At 35.7% G+C, this 14925-nt stretch overlaps 1 protein-coding gene across 2 annotated transcripts in view; it reads left to right on the forward strand.

Moving 5' to 3' along the window:
* The first annotated feature begins 1492 nt into the window (after positions 1–1492).
* Positions 1493–14925, forward strand: part of LOC148954519 (sex-lethal homolog) — an 81283-nt gene continuing 67850 nt past the window's right edge. Inside the window, exon 1 of one of the 2 annotated variants that reach the window (XM_089086563.1) lies at positions 1493–1612. The gene's annotated coding sequence lies outside the window, so the exon portion shown is untranslated. Of the gene's footprint in view, positions 1613–1658; positions 1698–14925 lie in introns of those variants that run through there. The other variant, XM_089086564.1, reaches the window with a different exon arrangement.

The following is a 14925-nucleotide window of genomic DNA, read 5'->3' on the forward strand; positions in this document are numbered from 1 at the left end:
AGTTGGTAACATGTGCCATTTGCCAAGACACTTCTTCTACTCTGCCAGAGAAATAGCTCGTAAATATTTTTCTTATTTCAAGTGCAGTGTCACAGCCACGATTACAATGCTGGTTCTTTAAGTTGTTAAAGCCCTGCGCCTCAATCATACTTCGCCACTGCCCGGGGACAACTGACCTATCTTTAGTCTTTGTATCTGTGAAACCTGGAGGACAATACTGGTTCAGTCTTCTTCTTGATTCTGTGGTAGTTATACTTTCATCAAGTAGTTATAAAGGCGAATAGCTGCCTTCACAATGTTGTTCACTGAGTCTTTTTTGCAGTATATTTTAGTGCGGAAAATCCATCACCTTGTGACAAATATTCCGAAGGCATTTTCTATGACCCTTCTAGCCCTGCTTAACCTGTAATTGAAAATACGTTCTCGCAGACTCAGAAATTGACCTGGTTAGGGTCTCATAATAGTGGTTCTTAACGGGAATGCCTCATCTGCTACTCATCAGGTTGATGAAATAGCAAAAAATGCTATAAATATTGACCAGTCAAGTGGGAGACCAATCCCAATTAGAGATAATTACCGATGGAGGCTATCAGATATTAATTTTAATAAGATTAATCCTATCCTTTCCCCCTTTTCCAATAAGTATCTTTCTAAAATTTATCATAGAATTCGATCTGGAACAAATGGACTAAATTTTCTTGCATTCTCATATAAGTTTTCTAATTCAAGCGGTTCAATTCCCCTGTCCCCTTTTTGCAGGCATTGTAATATGAATAATGAAAAAATTGACCATTGCCTATTTGAATGTAATATGCTGACGTCTGCACAACATACCTTGCTTTGTAAACTGTTAAAATGCTTCAAACACCACAAAATCTCACTATCAGCCAAGAGCCTAGCCAACTATACCTGCACACAGAGCACAGAAATCGATATCTATCATCTTATATTTGAACTCCTTGAGTCGAAAGATCTACTAAAAGATATCTGAGAATATCGAATAAATAAGAGACAACCAAGCCAGTAGCTCTGTAGCCCACAGAGTGAAGCAAAAAGAAAAGGGCTAAATAGTACCAACTGAATAGCCTGCCTGCTGTGAATTAGGAGAAGAAGAAAGAAGTAAAAAAAAACGCTTGAAAATAATTAGTAGAAAATAAGTAGTTAAGTAAATTTAGTGCTAGACAAGTAGTTTTAATACTTATTTGGTGAAAAATAACATTTTTTTTTAAAAAAACATGTATCCAGCGGGGAAGTATTTTATTTTATGTCATAAATTTGCAGAATGTGTCCCTTTTTTGCCCTATTATGTCATTATGTTCCGGCACATAGGAATATGTCCTTTGGACATAAAGGACATATTCTTCCCCGTCATCACTGACCAGCGATTTTTTGCTTATTTCGCTGGACAATGCGATTTAAGGTAATTTGAGGTAATAAAATATGTCCAGTTGGTAATCGTGAAACAGATCGATTTTGGATTTCAGGTCCAGGTAGTGTTTTTGAGAAATAAGAGAAGGTACCATTGAACTGGAGCTCACTGCTGTTAAATAGAAGAAGAAGAAGACTACTAGAAGAAGAACTACTAAGAAGAAGACTACTCACTAGCCTATTGGTAGGATTGTTGAATTGGGAACAATGTTATAGACATACGCATATAGGATAGCCTAGTACATTCTTTTCGAGGGCATTTCGATGATGTATTGCTCATGTTTATTTTTCGTAGGATTAATATATAAGATGGAACTTAAAGAAGTGTTTTTTTTTTATTTCCTATTCAGTGTTCTTACCAAATACAGCGCCTAATTACTTGTATGTTAAAGTTCTACAAAATCATATTATTGAGTTAGGAATAAAGTGAATACACCATTTGATGCCTTTTTTTATGCTTATTATGAATATAATATGCATTTCTATTGTAAATGAATTTCAGCCCCCCCCTATATAGGCTATACCTAACCTAACCCTGAATTGGCCTATATAGGGGGGCTGAAATTCATTTCTGATAGAAATGTTTATTATATTTGTAATCAGCATAAAAAAAGGCATTGAATGGTGTATTCACTTTAGTCCTAACTCAATAATATGATTTTGTAGAACTTTACCACTTGTATTACCATTGTACCCTTTTTTTTGCCTCCTTCTGCTAGTGGAACCAGATCTGCTGTTGGCTTTACAAAAAAATTTTCTAATTATATTTAGCCTATTTGAATTTGGATTTAGGCTATTTTAAATTAGCCTAGGCTATAGGCTAAACAACTGTTGATGGGAAAGAAGTCTAAAATTTAATCCAAACCACCAAGACTAGCAAACTTGGTAAAATTCTAGTTTAGCTACTTCTTGCTCTCATGGAAAGGGGTTAGGTAGGCCTAAATGACACTTCCAACCATGAATCCATGGCCAAAACATACTTTGGGAGAGTATTGTCAAGCTATTTTATAAACACTCTGGTTTTTAAGTCTTAGAAGTTTGTGTACTTGACTGGTAGGCTATAATAATAATAATAATTTATTTTCTGACCCACTATACAGGAAATGAAGCGGAGTAACACAAGAAAAGAAAAGAAACACAAAAATACAATTAACAACATTACAATAAATAAACATTACACTCAATGTGCTGTGGCTACCTGGATAAGTGGGTGGTTAACACCCAAAGTAGCATAAATGTTCTCTTGAAGATGGATACTTTGTCTGACAAAACAATTTACAATATCCAGAGCACCAAAATCTGCATCATCTTTCTTTTACTGTATCTGCAAGGCAGATACAATAAAAACTTGCAATATTAGAAATACATAATTCTAATATCACTAATATCCCCTGGTCAAAACAGGATGTGAAGGCCAGCTGGGGACAAAACCACATGGTCACAAAAGCTTAAGTACAATTTAGCCAATGGCTTTCTGTTATATCTTCCCCTATTGGGGACAATTTTGCATACCCCATTTTCAGCTTCTCTTGAATATAACTCAATGCCCAGAAACAAAATAACATAAGCAATTTGCAAATATTGATCCCAAGCCATCAGAAAGATTCAACACTTTTTACAGAAAATAAGCCACAATCAAGCAGCATTGCTGAAGATTTTGAATTAAACACTAAATATTTGCATTTATCAGTGTTGAGGCTTAATCCAATTTCCCCATACAGCTTCAATACTAGTAGCACAGACTTCATTAAAGTAAACTTTGACCTGCTAACAAGCAGAAGATCATCCACATATGCAATGTAGGAGACGTTTGACAACCCTGAAGAGTAAGAAAGCAGTATCATATTAAGAACATTCAATAAACAAGCTTTAAAAATATGAGGTGAAAGCACACCACCCTGACAGACCCCAGATCTAACTGGGATTTTACCAAAGGCTTGGGAATCCTGCTTCAACTGAATAAATGAATTCTGGTACCAAAACCAAAGTACACAAATAACTGAACTATTCACACCCAAACATGTCAGAGAAAACCATTCCTGAGAGTGACAAACAGTATTGAAAGCTTTAGATAGGTCTAACATACAAAAGCAAACTTCCATTTTTAAACAATGTGCTTCTTGTAACACTGTTGCAAGTATACAGTGGGCATGCTGGCATCCTATATGTGACTTAAAACTGAACTGATTTGCATCATTATCCACCTTATCTTGAATAAATGAGAGCAATACATATTCAAATAGTTTGCTTAAATTACATGCTACAGTGATAGGTTGGTAAGATCCACAATTAAGCGGATCCTTCCCTCACTTCTGAACAGAGGTAACAGTACCACACAGGAAAGAATCAGGAACTAGTAAGCTACTAACACACATCTGAAAAAGTAGTTGTAGATGGCTAATCAACTCAGGAGAATCAACTCTTAAATGTTCAACACAAATTCTATCCAAATAAACCAACCTTGGTTTTAGTCTTTTAATGCTTTTCACAACAGACTCAGCACTAATAGGGATAATATCTTTCTGCTGTTGTCTATGCAGAATAACTGAATCAAGCAGTCTACAAAACCCAGAATGGACTGCATAATTTACTGTACTGAAAATTGTTGAGTAATGACTAACCCATGAATCACCAGGAATTAAACTGGACAAAACAGTTGGGTTTAGCTTACTAGAATTCACCACTTCACTCCATTGCCAAGGACTTTTCAGAAATTCCTTACCCTTATATCAAATGCTTTGCAAGTAAGATTTGAATTCAGACTTAGTTTTTTTTTTAATATTAAACACATTATCCAAAGTGGGGCGGCCACACACATTCCATATTTGAAGCCACATTTTTGCCTGATTTTTAACAATTTTAACTGAGGGTCCTCTTTCCATAAAGAACTTCTAGTTTTTAAACAAATATGCAAAACAGGGACAGCAATGGCCTCAGCTTGTTTGAGGCAGGCAACAATCTGAGAATAGTAAGAATTAAGTTGTAATCAAGCATTAGGTGAGAGGACATTGGTACAAAGTAAATGGTAAGGAACTGTCACAGATGTGAGCAGAGTTGCCAAAGTACAGATATATAATGTCCAGTTAGCTTTATTCCATTCACCCTTATTGTACCATTTTGTGCCCTGTACAGAAGATCCACACTGATTTGGGCCAGAAGAATGCAAAACAGAGATGGTAAAAGATAGGGGGAGGTGATCATAATCTCTTTCTTCATCATGAACCTTGACACTTGAGCATATCACACCAGCCAAGCAAACACAGTGGTCTATATCAGACACACATCCACTATTATGAATATACAAAAAAATCTGCACTCCTAGCTACTATCTGATATCCATCTGGCAAAGACTGAAGCACAAGATCAGACCAAGTTGACTCTATTTATGTTACAATTTAGGCCTCCCACTATGATCCACTTATAGCTATGACTTTCAATATTCCAAAGGAAATTCTTCAGAGAAGACACAATTTTTGTGAATTTATTAAGTTTCAAAACTGTTTTTTTTTATCATGAGGTAGGTAAGTATTGATAATCACTAGATCTGCAGTTTGAAGGGCAATAAAATTATCACAAGAGTGTATGCACTGGGGAGAAAAGCACAAAAGTCTATTACTCACAAGACATGCAAGTCCTCTGGAAGGTCTGTCCCTTGTATGTCTGGCACTGGTTGTATAAACTACATGTTTGTCACTTCTGTTTAGTGAGCTGACACTTACAGCCAGCAAAAGATGTTCCTGTAGCAACACAATGTCAAAATTGTTCATTTCTGATTTATTGAATAATCTTTGTCTTTGGTGCCATTTATGTTGAAAGAACACACAGAAAACATTACTGTTCCAGTCATTTCTTGTTTGAGGCACACTTAGCTATGGCATTGCAGATTACATGGCACTTAAGACTGAATGCAACATGGCCATCACCACATAGCACACACTTCAGTTCAACCAAGCATAGTGCATCTGTTGTTGATAAATGCATACCACTGCAGCAGGAACAGCAGGGAGGGATGGTGCAATTGACCTTCACATGATCAGGCAATTGACAATTATAACAGCAACGGAGAGGACAGAAGCACTCAAATACTCGGAAAATTTCATAATCTACCTTAAGTCCAAGATGAAGTGCAATTGAAAGTCCAACAGCATCATAGAAGAATACCTTAACAGTCAAGGACTACCCAATATGCTTAGCGTCTATGACTCCTTTACGTCCCACAAACAAACTGACATCATCATCTAGTGGTATGCCTTTAACTATTCAAATAAGTTTTTGCTCTTGAAGTTTTGCATTGGACTTCAGAACATTAGGCACCGCATCACAAAAGTCCTTTGCAGCAATTGGGTCAATCTGCACTAAAAGTTTATTGCCCAACAGCTTGATAGAATGAATGGCTTGGTGTCCCTTGATTTGGTCAATGGCATTGCAATGTTTCACAAGATTGTTAAGCCTGGGAGAAATTCCAGAGATCACTACAGTAGTAGTGGATGTGTTTACATTTGGCTTAAATGAGGCACTGGGCAAGGAGGGGAAATTCAGATAATAAGATGTCACTTTTTCATTTATCTGTTTAAGGGCTCGGTCTAGGGAGCTAATCTTACTGACCAACCTGGAGTAAGCTACTGCAGGGATAACTGGCACTTCAGTAGGTGAGACAATGACAAAAATTGGCAGCAGGGAATTATCAGAGTCACATTGATGCAACAAGTCCAAAATATCTTTCAAATTTCTCTGCAAAGCTAGGTCACCCTGCTGCTTTGGAACAGCTTTATTTGGATCTGCTGTTCCCCAAAACTCTGCTTTGGCATCTTTAATGAGTTTATCATCAAAAAATTCCAGTGCATGATTAATTATCGTCACCTCATCAATTCCTTCACAAAAATTTGATTGGAGAAAATTCAGAACAGGCAAATATGCATATTCCACAAACATCTTGCTCACATTACAGCAATAATAACTGCAATTGCCAATTCAAGGTCAAAAACAGTCCATAGATATAGCTAGGTCAAAATCCAAACAATTAATCCTTATGCGCAATGCAATAGTATAATCTCTCCGGGAAAACAACTTCACCGCATGAGTGCTGAATGATGTTTTTCTGGTGGTTTCCCTGTGAGAGGAGTAAGTGAAGTGTTGGAGGCTGTCTACCTTGTCCCCACAATTTAAGGGGCAAGCCCAGCGGGTATCACGGCTCTTGCTAACAAATCTCCACCCCTCTTCTGCTTACTTTTCTTTCCCCACCTCAATTGCAGCATAATTGCCTACAAATATTGTATGTCCAATTTGATCTTAATTGTGAACTTTTATAATTGCTGAAGGTCACTGAATTAATTAAGTTCTTGTTAGTGAAATAATAAGTCTAAAAACAGGTGCTTACACTCTGAAGACTGGCAATGAAAATTTACTGTCCCAAGGGAATTTGATATAGCCAGCAAAACGACAATCTGATTATGTAAATAAATCCAAACTCAAAGTCCACAGGGAAATTTCACAGCTTTAGCAGGGTTATATCTGAAAAAAATTTTGGTGTTAACACAATGAAGTCTAAATCAATACTCAATCAATACTATATACCTATTGGAATTTTGGTAAATTTTTGTTATTCATATTACTGATTTACAAATAAAGTAAATATACCACTCAATGCCTTTTTCATGCTTTTTCCAAATATAATAATCATTTTTGTCAGAAATGAGTTTTACCCCCCACCCCTATATATACCAATTCAGGGTATTTTTTTTGCACATTAGGGGGGTGGGGGGAAGTTTAAACTTACCTCTCATTTACATCAGAAATAAAATTCACCCCCACCCCCCTAATGTGCAAATATATACCCTGAATTGGTATTTATAGGGGTGGGGTAAAATTCATTTCCATCAAAAACAATTATTATATTTGGAAAGAGCATAAAAAAGGCATTGAATAGTATGTTTACTTTATTTGTAAGTCAATAATATGAATAACAAAAAATTACCAGAATTTTCATAAAACAACATTATACCTTAATTTTCAGTTTGTTTTTCTCTAGGGTAAATTTTCAGCAGTTCATATTATTGACATACTCTGAATTGGTATATGTAGAGGTGAGGGTAAAATTCATTTCTGACAAAAATGATTGTTATATTTGGAAAGAGCATAAAAAAAGGCATCAAGTAGTATGTTTACTTTATTTGTAAGTCAATAATATGAACTGCCGAAAATTTTCCTTCTCTAGATTTAGTTTAGAAAATGAAATTCCTGCTGTTTAAGTAGAAATTTAAGCTATATCAATGTGTTTTTGGTAAAATTCTACTTTAGTTACTTTTGGCTATGTTGAAAAGGGGTTAGGTTAGGAAAATGAAACATTCAGGGATGGGTCTACATGCTACAGTATGTCTCAGGAAGGCATTTTGAAGTACCTACCTGTGCTCCTTCTCCCTCTAGAGCGTCCTGACCTTTGATGACCTTTAAAAATCTATGTTTTATAAAAGTGAAACCTTTCAAAGCAGATCTTCTGCTTAAATGAAGTAGAACAACAGCAACCCTATAAGAAAATTAAAATATATTTTCTTGTGAATTATTATCGCTTCTAATCAGCAGCTGTACCAAACCAATCCTGCTCAACTCATCCTCAGAGCTATACTGTGGTTTTTCTCCTCCCCATAGTATAGTGCAGACGGTTTAATATCATTCTATTTTCCCTTCTTGTTTTAGTTTTTTTTGTTTAAAGCTTTGTCCAATAGGCAATGTATAAAAGTCATCCAAAAAAAAAGTCCCACCAGATCCCAAATCAAATTCCAGTGAAAGTGCCATATTGATAGATACTTATCTTGGCTAGTCAAGCACACTATCTAAAAGTTCAAATGATAGCTCCAATTTGGAGAATAAGACAATGATAAGTGTAGGGGCTAATGCACCCGTAAATGATGATGATGGGTTGCAGGAAGCTCTCTCTAGAAGCTCTAAAAAAAGGGAAAAAATCTCCTCGACCAGAAGCATTTTTACTCTCCTTGCTCAAGATTCAACCTCCAAAAACTTATGAATGTAAAATAAAATCAATACCAACTACCCTGTTGCAATTAAACTCATCACTGCAATAAGAGTTGCAATTTTTGAATTGCTAAAATCAATGTTCTCTCTTAATATTAACTGTGATCTCTGCTAATTGCATCTCTGCTAATAGCTGTAGAAGATCAGAAATCAGCAGATACAATAATTAACCTAAAATTCCTTCTGAATACCCAAACTATTGCATCTAATTGGAACCCAAAACAATCACCAACAAAAATAGTAGTTTATAATGTTCCCCCAGAGATATCCATTCAGGAGTTAAAAAAAGGCCTCTCAGATAGGGCTGGAAACGCAATCCCAGTTGAGGATGTTACCCAACTTGGCAAACCTAACTTTAATAGCCTAAAAACTAGCAGATCCTTCTTATTTACACTGAAGGAAAAAATTAATATCAAAGAAAAATTATTCCTATTTGTGCAAATCAAACCACACAAGGAATACAAACCTAAGCCTATCCAGTGTCATAAGTGTCTCAAACTGGGACACACAACAAACAAATGCAATGAAATTCTCCTAGAGTGTAGTAATTGTAAAGCTTTCCATCCTAAAGAGCTGACAACTTGCAACAACAATCAGCCTACATGCATCAATTGCAAAGGCCCTCATGAATCTACAAATAAATCGTTATGCCCTGCATACAAGAAAAGAGCTCTAACACTCCAAATATCAACAGAGAAGGCCATCTCATACCCCTTTACAGCAATGGAAGCAAATGCTGCCCAACAATACCAAATAAAGCCTGTAATGAAACCAACCAAAACCCCCAAGTCAAACGCCCCCAATGCATCAAGCACCCCATATAAAACACCATCTTCTAAGCCCCCTAGCTCAAATCCCTAACAGAAGGAATCACCAAGCCAACAAGCCACCTTGTCCAGTGAGATGAGGTCAGCCTGGCCCCCCCACCCAAGAAGAAACAAACCAGAAACACTACCAGGAATCAATCCCCGAGCCGACTAACAGGATGCACAACCAAAAATGCAATCCCCAAATATATGCTTATTCATTCTAAACTATAATGCAGTTCAGGCCATGAACATACATCAACTACAGAAAACAAAAATTATTGCAGAATTGGCAAAAATCTACATCCCAGATGATATGCTCATTCAAGCAAAAAAGATCTTGCTTTACTATTAACATAGCTGAACATTGATACACAGCCATATGAAGAATAAATCAACAACACAACACATATCAATACTGCAGTGGAATGTAAGATCACTCACAGAAAATAAGCTAAATGAACTAATATCATTTATGAATAATAATTCCATTAATATTGCTTGTCTCCAGGAAACTCATTTAACCCAAAATCAACAAATTAAGTCTCTGGGATATACTATCCTCAGAAAGGATAGATCTTCAGAGAGAAAAGGAGGTGGGGTAGCTTTATTAGTTAAAAATAATATAAAATCTTGTGGCATCAATTTTCAGATTTTGCAAATGATGTTGATGTAATTGGTATCAGTGTTTGGCTGAATAATTTAAAAACCTACATAATAGGCTTTTATAACCCTAATGGCCAAACTACAGATGCCATGGATTTCTTTAATTATATAAATAATTCTATTATGTTAAAAAAATATCATTATTTGTGGTGATTTCAATGCCCGCAGCCTTTTGCGGGGGAATAAACCAGCAAATAAAGCTTGTAAATTCATTGAGCATATGACTTCTAATAATAATGAATTAGCTGTTGCTAAATCTCCACACCGGAACAAATATTTTAGCCCCAAATGTGGTCAATTCTCCACATTTGACCTACAAATTGTGCCATTAAATTTCTTGAATAAAATTTACATGACTAACATTGATGATTTATGTACAGACCACTTTGATTTAGTTTGCTCCCTAAATGAACCTGCTGAAACTCTATCTTATACCTCCAAATATATCAACACTAAAGCAAATTTGTTGATGTTCCAAAATAAGCTAAATGATGAAATTACAAGTTTCACCTAAAGTTCATGCATTTCAAACACAACAGTTGACATGCATAATGAAGCCTTGGCGTGTTTACTTATAAATTCAGCTAATCAATGCTATCCCCTGTACAACACCTAAAGAAATATTCCCTAAATAAATTACTAAAGCATTGTGGACAAATGAGTGCCTAAATAAATGGAGAATAAAAAAGGCAGCTAGGACAGATTTCATAAAAAAACCATCACCTACTACATATTTAAAAAAATTGCAAGTAGAATCTAATCTAAAAAGGACTATAATAGATGCTAAACATAATTACTGGAATAATTTTGCAAATAATCTCCAGAGAAACACATGAGCCAATTATACATAAAGTCATAAGCCACATCTGTGGGAAAAAGATTTTCCCCATCCCACTCCTGTATGAGCTTATACATAATAATACCCATTATGACAATGATAATGAAAAAGCTAACCTATTTGCAACTCTTTTTGTTAATAAGCTAACATCAAATAATCAAAGCAAACTGTCCCCAATTCCTATGAACCCAAGTTACCAACCACACCCAGGATCCGAGTACATAACTATTCCATTTTTAATCCAGGAATTGAATAATGCAATACATCATATTAGGACCAAAACTAGCGGCAGCTATGACAATATACACCCTACATGGATAAAGAATCTCACACCTTCATACAAACAAGAACTGCTAAATTGTTCTAATCACACTTGGGCATCTTCTATGTTCCCCAATATATGGAAATGTTCATCCTTCCTACCGATCCTAAAGAAAAATAAACCCAAAGATAACTCTGAATACTATGGGAAAATCGATATAACCCCTGGGATGTAGAAAGTAAGAGAAAAACTGATCTCTCCGAGATTCACCTGGTTTGTTGGAACAACTACCATGGTTCCTCCCCCTCAATATGGTTTCATTAAACCCCACTCCTCAAAAGATACATTCATTTTGGTAACAAATGCAATAAAAGAATCTTTCTCTAAAAATAATGTCCTAGTTGCAGCTTTCCTAGATTTTGAAGGGTCATTTAACAATGTAAACCACCATATCGTTTTAAACACACTTGAAAACCTTGGCGTTCCGCCTAAGCTCGAATCTTTCACTAAACCTTTCGTACAAGTACGAAATTTTATTCTTTGTGTTTGTTCAACTTCTTCAACCCAGAAGACAGCAAACAAAGGCCTAACTCAGGGAGCAGTCCTTAGTTGCCTCCTATTTGCCCTATATCTCTGGGACATGAACCTACCCCACACGAATCCACAATATGCTGATGATCTGGTGCTACGGTCATCAGGCAACACCTTCCAGATAGCACAGTCAAATCCGCAAAAGTTACTTATCCAGTTTGAAAAATTCTCTCAACTTTCAGAGTTACCCATTGCACCCACCAAGTCAAAAATAATCCAATTTCACCAGAAGCGAAACCGTGTTAATGCAAAACTAACTCTAAATAAAACAACTATTCCAGAAAATAATTATATTAATTACCTAGGTCTCATGCTTGACCAAAAACTTAATTTCCACCTCCACATTTCAAACACAATAAAAAAATGCTATGGAAAAGCAAATATACTAAAAAGACATCTTTCCACACCCTGGGGTTGTAAGGAGAAAACCTTACTCCAATTTTATAAATCACATATAAGACCCCATATTGACTATGGGCTCAATGTCTATGGTGCTTGTGCAAAGACCCAGATGCAAAAAATTTAAAGAACACAAAATGATATAATACGCCTCATATTTTGTCTTAGGAAACCCACAAGCACCAAGTTTCTGCTTATGGAGAGTGGATTAACAACAATAAGGGAGAGACGTAGCTTTCTCTTGACAAAACATCTTACTAAAATTGAATCAAATACCTCACACACTCTACATAATTGGTTAAGAAATTCAGCCATGTATAGAAGCATTGCAGATGAGTATGCCAATATCCAGAAGAAATTCCCCATACCAGCACAGTCTATTGCACCCACTTTCCCCCGATCCCCCCCATGGAATTGGTCATGTTCCATATTAAACAATGAGTTCTCAAAGTGGAATAACGATTTAACCGCCATTGCTTTTGTCCAGAAAAAATTTGCAGAACTTGATACAATTACCTATAAAAATCTATTCCAAATATTTGTTGATGGGTCAAAAATGAATGAGAAGGTTGCTAGTGGTGCTTTCCTTCCTCACCTGAAAATTGCAATGGGCGAGAGATTATATAATAATTTATCTATAATGTCTGCTGAGTTAAATGCCATAATCATGGCATTAGCACACCTTGAGAAAAACCAACCTTTGATTGCAAATTCAAATAATATTATCATATATTCCGACTCTATCAAGCCTTGAGTTGCTGGCCTCAGCTCCTCAATATAAGTTGGACATTGACACTTATCATTGTCTCAGTATTATTGATAATCTTGCTTCAAGTGGCATAAAAACTTATTTTCAGTACATTCCTAGCCACTCTGGCATAAGTGGTAATCATCAGGTTGATGAAATAGCAAAAAATGCTATAAATATTGACCAGCCAAGTGGGAGACCAATCCCAATTAGAGATATTTACCGATGGAGGCTATCAGATATTAATTTTAATAAGATTAATCCTATCCTTTCCCCCTTTCCCAATAAGTATCTTTCTAAAATTTATCATAGAATTCGTTCTGGAACAAATGGACTAAATTTCCTTGCATTCTCATATAAGTTTTCTAATTCAAGTGGTTCAATTCCCCTGTCCCCTCTTTGCAGGCATTGTAATATGAATAATGAAACAATTGACCATTGCCTATTTGAATGTAATATGCTGACGTCTGCACAACATACCTTGTTTTGTAAACTATTAAAATTCTTCAAACACCACAAAATCTCACTATCAGCCAAGAGCTTAGCCAACTATACCTGCACACAGAGCACAGAAATCGATATCTATCGTATTTTATTTGAACTCCTTGAGTCAAAAGATCTACTGAAAGATATCTGAGAATATCTAATAAATAAGAGACAACCAAGACGGTCGCTCTGTAGCCCACAGAGTGAAGCTTAAAGACGAAGGCTAAATAGTATCAACTGAATAGTCTGCCTGCTGTGAATTAGAAGAAGAAGGAAAACTTTCCTCCATCCCAATATATAAGGTTTTAAAGACATGCAAGTATGTTTCCTAAATTTGAAAAAAAATATTGATATGGCTTAAAATTCTACTCATATAACAGGAATTCTATTTTCAGAACTAAAGCCAAAGAAACTGATAACTGAAAACTAAGGTAAAATGTTGTTTTGTCAAAATTTCAATATGTAGGCTATATACCTGTCATGTAGGCAAATTTCAGGACCCTCTAGAGGGAGAAGGAGTGGAGGTAGATACTTCAAAATATCTTTATGGGACATACTTTAGCCTGTAGCAGGGTTGCCAGCTTGTTTATTTTTTGTGTGAAATGCACTATTTTTTTTCATTGAACTCTTTCACATCATGGACCAGATTTGCACTCTTATTGCCCATTATTTGCTCTAAGCACTCTTTTTTGCACACTTTTATGAAATGATGATAGAAAAAGTATTTAGTAAAATAAAAATTATAATCAAACTATTTTGTGCAAAAGATGGAATAGCTAGCCAGTATGATCTCTGTTATCTATGCCTGGGCTGTCCCCCAGGTGTCTTTCTCGTTTTTTCTGCCATTTACCAAGAAGTAGATCAAAGCATAGATAACCAGTGAAAACGTGGTAAATTTAAATCAAGTTTTATAGAAAGAAGTTAAAAGCTGTTGGACACAACTGTTCTTCATGGAAATGGAAAAGTTAGTATGAAACATGAAGTAAGGCAATGTAGAAGCAACAACCAAAAAAAACTACTAAAGTCTAATCTCAAACGGATAAAATTCTGCAAAGACTTTAGGCCTGTGCAGCATTTTAAAGTGTGAATGACCCATATCTTCTTGTGATAGCCATTTTTTCTGAACTAAGCATCTTATCTTACCAGCCAGGGGTCCGAGAATTTGCTTTGGATGGGACCCATACTATGAAAACGATATAAAAAGGTAAATTAGGAAAATATGGGGTAGTCTAAAATTGTAGTTTGGACTTAAGACACTTCTTTCTATCTTGGAAAGCAGTTGAGTTAGGTGAATGACACTTTTAGAAATGAATCCAGGGCCAAAAATTTTTGAGTCAATTGAAAATGACAATGAAAAAGGGGCAAATATTGAGCAGTTCATATTTTTGACCTAGGAATAAAGTGAACATGCCACTTGATGCCTTTTCTTATGCTCTTTCCGTTTTTAATAATTGATTTTGGTGCAAATTCATTTCACCCCACCCAAATATACCAATTCAAGGTATATATTTACACATTTGGGTGGGGGTAAAGTTCAAACTTACTTCTACAGTCAGAACTGCTTCCTGAATCCAAATTTAACATTCCTTTGCATCAGAAATGAACTTTACAAGCCCCCCCCCCCCTAATGAGTAAATATATACCCTAGGGGTTGGTAGCAAAGTGAATTTAC

This window comes from Artemia sp. Qi Xiang Cuo, chromosome 3 (genome assembly GCF_049724085.1).
Source record: "Artemia sp. Qi Xiang Cuo chromosome 3, ASM4972408v1, whole genome shotgun sequence".
Lineage (NCBI taxonomy): Eukaryota > Metazoa > Arthropoda > Branchiopoda > Anostraca > Artemiidae > Artemia > Artemia sp. Qi Xiang Cuo.